Source organism: Sciurus carolinensis, unplaced genomic scaffold (genome assembly GCF_902686445.1).
Source record: "Sciurus carolinensis unplaced genomic scaffold, mSciCar1.2, whole genome shotgun sequence".
NCBI classification, from domain to species: domain Eukaryota; kingdom Metazoa; phylum Chordata; class Mammalia; order Rodentia; family Sciuridae; genus Sciurus; species Sciurus carolinensis.
Window position 1 is genome coordinate 280763 of NW_025920128.1, and position 6552 is coordinate 287314.

Sequence of the window (6552 nt, forward strand, 5' to 3'; positions counted from 1 at the left end):
GAGAGAACCTCACTAGTTCTGATTACCGTCGTCAACATGGAAGAACTCATACTGGAGAGAAGCCCTGTGAATGTGCACAATGTGGGACGCCTTCACCAGCGCTCTGACCTTCGAATGCACAAGCGAACTCATACAGGGGAGAAGCCCTATGAATGTAAGCAGTTGGAAAAGCCCTTGCTACATCCAGTCAGCTTCACTCGCATGAATGGACTCTTATAGAAGTCCTTAAAAATGTGGAAAAGCCTAGAACTCACTCTGCAGAGAAGCCCTACGATTGTGAACAATGTGGGAAAGCCTTCACTGGTTCCTCTTACCTTCACATAGACGAACGATTTCATACTGCAGAGCAGCCTTGTCAGTGTGAACATCTGGATAAGCCTTCACTACTTCTGCTCACCTTCACACACATGAAGCAACTCACGCTGGAGAGAAGCCCTACAAATGCTTGCAGTGTGGGAAAACCTTCACTACATCTAGTCATTTCCACATGAATGAACTCATGTTGGAGAAAAGCCCACTGAATGCAAAGAAAAGTGAGAAATCATCTGATATTCTCAGTCACCTTCCATGACATCATGTACTCATAGAAAAGTCGTCGAGTGCTCTTATATATAGGTATGTGTGCATGTATATTCACTAAGTGTTCTGTGTTGCCTTCAAAGAATTTCACTCACCTGGGCAAACAAAGCCCCTGAATGTGTGGCGATTCCTTTTCCTTCCTCTGCGTGGAAGTGCTCAGAGTGGAGAGAAGGCCTATGAATTTGAGAAATGTGGGAAAGCTTCTAATTGTCCTAGTTCCTTTGAATGACAGGGGATTCACTCAGGGAACACCTATGCAAGTAGTAAATCTTGTAAAGGGGCCTGGCCTTCCAGTTCTCTGCATCCGTTACTCAGCTTTCCAGTGCTGGGGCATGATTTCCCCTGGCCCTGTGAGCACAGGTTTCTGTCCGTAGTTGGGTGGCTCTGTTGGTTTGTTCTGAGATGCTTTAAAACATCATGGTGGAGGAGCAGAGCTATCTAGGTCATGCAGCAGGGAGGAGGGTAAAGAGGGAGAGAAGTGGACCAGCATCTCAAGCTCACTGTTTTCATATGGTCTGAGTACAGTGGTTAACAAGAGATTAGTTTGGTATGACTGTGATTCTTGCATACAAATTATGTAGTTTGTAATCTCAGAGTTGCATTTGATAACAGAAACTTGCAATATAATGCAGTTGTTTTCTGACTTAACATGCTGAACTGTTAACTATCATGAGGTTTGAATTTACCCACTCATCTTTTGAAGTTTTCTGAAGACATATGTATGGTTACATGTGTCCTCTTCCACGCTAAAAATTATGAGGGGCTGGTGGTGCCTCAGTGATAGTGCAGTTGCCTGGCACATGTGAGGCACGGTGTTGAATCCTCAGCACCTCAGGACAATGAAGGTATCCTGTCCATGTACAACTGAAAGGAAGGTAGAAGAAATTGCTATGAGGGAGCATCTGGTTGCAGAATTTATGCAGTATGTATCTTTCCAACATTGTTTTAAGGCAAACCCTTTAAATTTTGATTTCCTAGGTTTTCACTGCAAATGAGAGTGTTGAGTTTTCTAATTGGTACGAGGATTGTTGTGTACAAATCTTACAACGATGGTTTTCTGATGTTGAAACTTGGTAAAGCATGAAAATACGACGTGGGACAAAAAGAATAACCAATTGCGAACATTTCATTGTGTGGATATAAAAGTGAAATAAAACAGCAGGGATGCGGTAAGTGGGAGAGAAGGGTGAAAACGGTAGAGCAAGCGCGTTTTCGTGAGGAAAATCGCAGCCATGGTGATGGGTGGTGTTGGCGGTGGACTGAGTTCAGAGGGCAGGAAGGCGCCTGGTCGGGCAGAAGCGCGGCCCCTGGGCGAGGTGCAGGCGCAGGCCTCAGCGTCCACGCAGGAGAGGAGATCGCCATCCGGGTTGGCTCTGCGTTAAACGAAGTCATTTCCAGATTCTTTCCGAAAGTCGCATGTCGACGTTTGGAGAAGCGAGAGCCTCCTCCATGTAGCCCACCAGATGTTTGGGTCCGGCCCGCGTCAGCCCGGTGCTCGTGCGGGAAGGAGCGCATGGACCCGCGCAGCCCCGGCCCCGGGTTCCCGCCCTGAGTGTGCGGGGCCGGGCGGGGCGGTGCCTTGGGCCGCGCGCAGAGCCCGCTGCCCTGCGTGGGCCCTCTTCCCCGGGAACTCCAGCCATTCGTGGGAGGAAAGGACAGAAGGACGGGCGGCAGAGGGGGCAAGGAAGCCCAAGGCGTGTGCGGGCGTGTGCGGGCACCGGGAGGGCCAGTCGGACGGGCCTTCTCTGTGCCCCCCTGGCCTGGCACCCAGACCACAGCCTGACCTCCCGGCGATGGGGCCGAGGGCGGACTGGAGAAATCCCAGCTGGGGTGCGGCACTGCCGCGGTGGCGGTGCACAGGTCCGGCCGAGGGGAGCCGTGGCACGGGGGTCCCGCCGAGGGGAGCCGCTGCGCAGGGTCCGGCCGAGGGGATCCGCGGGCATGGGTCCCGCCGAGGGGAGCCGCGGGCACGGTCCGGCCGAGGGGAGCCGTGGGCAAGGGTCCTGCCGAGGGGAGTTGCGGTGCGGGGGTCCCGCCGAGGGGAGCTGCGGGCACGGGGGTCCCGCCGAGGGGAGCCGGGGCGCGGGGGTGCCGCCGAGGGGAGCTGCGGGCACGGGGGTGCCGCCGAGGGGAGCGGCGGCGCGGGGGTCCCGCCGAGGGGAGCGGCGGGCACGGGGGTCCTGCGGAGGGGAGCGGCAGGCACGGGGGTCCTGCGGAGGGGAGCCGCGGGCACGGGTCCTGCGGAGGGGAGCCGGGGCGCGGGGGTCCCGCCGAGGGGAGCGGCGGGCACGGGGGTCCTGCGGCGCCTGGGCTGGGGCCCCTTAGGTGCGCAAGCCTCACGGGTTGCGGAGGCGCGTCCGTCACCGGGACAAGCTGGCACTGCACATTTGACCCGAGAGAGCCACAGCACGACTTTGCACAAACCACAGGGCCGGGTTTTCCTCCCAGAGGAATCAAGTCCAGTCCCTCGCGCGGCGGAGTTGAGCGGCAGGTGGACTTTCCCATCAGCCGTACTTGGCTGTCACCACCAGAGGGCGGCGCTGCCGTGGCCAACGCAACGGCCTTCCCGGAGGCCGCCGCAATGCGTTCCCTCCTCTCCCTCTCCCGGGTGTCTGGCGCATGCCCAGGCCTCCTTACCAGTTGACCGAGCACCCCAGTCCACAGTGCTCCTGGTCCGAGATGTGTTCGCCCTGCATCCCCGCCGGCTCCCGGGGGCGAGTTGGCTTTTGCACACTGAGAAAGGGCTTCCCTCCAAGAAGCAAGAGGAAGAAGGGCCTTTCCCAGCCCTCTCTTCCTCCTCCCTCTCTCTCCTCCCCCGGCTCCCCCACCCCCGCCCTTCCCCGGTGTCGCCTCTCTGCTGTCGCCTCTCTGCTGCGCATCCCTCTGGGCTCTTCTCTCTGCCTCTGCAGCCTCCTCATATGTACCCCTTCTCCTTCTCCTCTTCCTTTGGTGCTGGGGCTTCACCCCAGAGGCGCTGTGCCACTGAGCAACACCCTCAGCCCTTTTGTTTTTGAGACAGGGTGTGCCTAAGTTGCGGGGCCTGTGCTGGAACTTTAGATCCTCTTGCCTGGGCCTCTTCCGTTGCTGGAATGATGGGTGCGCACCACCAGGACCGCCCCTCTTCCTCTTTATTCACCCCCCCTTCTGCATACTGAGTCGGGATTGAGAAAGCAAACGGGCTGCAAACCTCAGCGGGGTGTGTGGGTTGCTGAGCACACACGCCTCCTCCCCCGCATGCGCGGTTGCTGATCCTGTCATCGCCCAGTCCAGAATTTGGTGTGTATCTTTCTAGATACTTCGTCTCTGTTGGGACGTTTTGGGGCGTTCTTTTTTGAGCATGGTTCTGTTCACAGCTCTGAGCCAAGCCGTGGACAAGAGGAGCTGCTTTCTATGTCTTTGGCACCTTCCTTTGTGGGTGTCCGCCTGAGGTGCCAGAGGTCACAGTTCTTGCTTGCACTGGGCCACAGGGTGTGCCTTTAACACGTCGGGCACTCTGTGGGTGCCACTGGTGATTCCCCTTGGCGGTTTCTTTTTTCTTTTTTGCCCTGCTAGCAATTTGACCAGGGACTTGTGCACGCTAGCAAAGTGCTTGACTGGTGGTCTACTGTTATGGGGTGCAACTTAAGAACAGACCCATCACCACTGAGAAGTCCAAATTTGAGAGTCTTTATTAAGCCGGCCAGCTGACTATCTCACACAATGCCCCAAAAATGGCTATTGGGAGAACAGCACCAACCACAGGGTTGTAGGATTCTTATACCAAAATCACATCAATCATAAGTGTCTGTTGCTATGATTCAAAATTACAAACTAACATCATGAGATCATCGACAGAGAGGGAAGTGGGTCAAAATGACCCTTACCTAAGTACAAACTAAAGAATGGTTCCTAACATCCACACAATCACTGTTCACATGGTACATTGTTTAGGAGCAATAGGAATCAAAAGAGAGCAATTCTTTACTACATAGGAGTTGCCATTGTGTATTATTAAACATGTCACACCAAGTAACTGATGATGGGCACAGAGGGGGGGGTTTCCCATGGGAGAAGCTTATTTCCTACATAACACGGAGTCTTAGAGCAAAATGGAGTCTGTTTAGTCATTTCCCTTAGAGTCTGGCCTATAATGTCGGGATCTTAAGCAGCAAGGGAAGGGGACACTCCCCAAGAAGGTCAGACAGGATAGGTAGGGCCGACTGACCGCCTGCACGCAGCTCTCCGGGCAGAGGACCATCAGACGTGTCAGGGAGACCAGTCACAGCAGGAACTCGTTTATTGAGGAAGTCACACAGCTTTTATGTAGGGTGGGGGCTAGGCAGGGACCAATCAGCTTAAAGGACAGCAAGGCACGGAGGATTCACGCGGGTGAGAGTCCCATAGGACTATATGGCAAGCACGAGCTGATCAGGTTCACAGAATTGTTGTTAACCAATCCCTGACGGTGGTCCGATTTATCATCATTAACTATTGAAACCACCTTTGAGGCCTTGATCTTGCTCACTCACCAGGGAGTAAGGAGTAAGCCTGAGTTAGTTAACGTGGCATTAGTCCCAACACTATAACATTCTCACGGAGCCAGATCTGTCAGCCCATCACACTACATCCGCAGCCCTTCGTAAGAATTTGACTTTATTTTGAGAGGGGGTCTTGCTCCGTTGCCCAGGCTGACCTGAGGTAGGATAGAAGAAATAAGAAATGGGTGGGAAGGAGACGAAGGAAGGACAAGGAAATGAGGATTCAGGCAGAAGTTCTGCATTCTTTTCCCGGCCTTTCCCTACCAAGCCAGTCTTCTCCAGGCCTGTTGCTCCCATATTCCTGGGAAATCCGGAAGTCTACCTGTGCACTGTTGGTTGACCCTAATAAATAGATTATGCAAAGATGAATGTATTATCTTGAGGAACCTCTAACTTAGGAACTTTGATAACATACTGAAGACCATGTGAGCCCCAGGATTCTGAGATCGGCCAGATCACAGACACTGTCCTGATGAAGCCAGAATTAAGGACAGGTAGTTAGTGTAGAAATAGGAAATCGGGTCAATTCGAGGAAATGAAGCCATGAAGCCATCTGCCTTTGGAAGTTGGAGACTGCCCCTGGAAGAATGGAATGTCAAAGATCTCCGGAGCCCATTGATTACCAAATTTACCTGCCTTTATCAAGGACTGCAAACAAGGAGCTGCTAATTAATGCCCCCTGGGCCCTTATCTGCCTGAATCACCTTGGCCCTCCCCCTGCCCATGGCTTCTCACTTAATGCAAAACCAGGCCTAGTCACGAAGGCAGGAAGGAGAGATAAGGGGGGAAAGAACTGGAGAACAAAAGAGACTTTAACCTATAAAAGATGCAGGGTGTGCTCACTTCTTGGGACTTTAGATCATCAGCCATGGCCCCCTTCTCCCTGCCGGGAGAAGTCTGTATTATTCCCTTTAAATAAACCTGCTTAATATGCTTGCCTTGGCTGCTTCTCTAGTGCTTAATCTTCAACATTAGAAGAAGCAGAACTCGTCACCGGTAAACGGCGGTATCAGATTTGGAGGCCCCAGCGAGATCTACGCCGAGGTAAGTGAGCTTTTCTCTTCACGCACCCCAATCTGTCCGAGGTGCATCTTTCTGTCTCTTTCTTTCTGGAGGGCAAAATGGGCACCCGTCGGCTACTTAAATGCAACTAGTGCAGCCGCCATTCTTAAGACTCGGGTGAGAGGTTTCTCGGCTCAGGCAAGTTTCCAATCCCCTGCTCTGCAGGCACGTTGGGGCTCTGCTGAAGCCGTTTCCTACTTTTCTGTCCAGGCCCGGAGCGCAATTGCCGTGAGTACACAGTGTCCCTAGTCCTGATCTGCCCAGGATGCGTGGAGGCGGAGGAAAGGTTGGAGCAACTGCGGGGTTCTCGGCCCGGGCTACTCTCGGGTGGACCCCAAAGGTTCCTTCTCCAGACTCCCCCTCCCGACAGCCCTAAAGGGTATCCAGGCTGATC

General features: G+C 53.8%; 1 long non-coding RNA gene across 1 annotated transcript; it reads left to right on the forward strand.

The window, feature by feature from the left end:
- The first annotated feature begins 13 nt into the window (after positions 1-13).
- LOC124974024 (uncharacterized) lies at positions 14-6103 on the forward strand. Its single transcript, XR_007106735.1, has 3 exons — positions 14-615; positions 1558-1748; positions 6052-6103. It is a non-coding gene; the product is annotated as an uncharacterized LOC124974024 (long non-coding RNA).
- Positions 6104-6552: the final 449 nt, after the last annotated feature.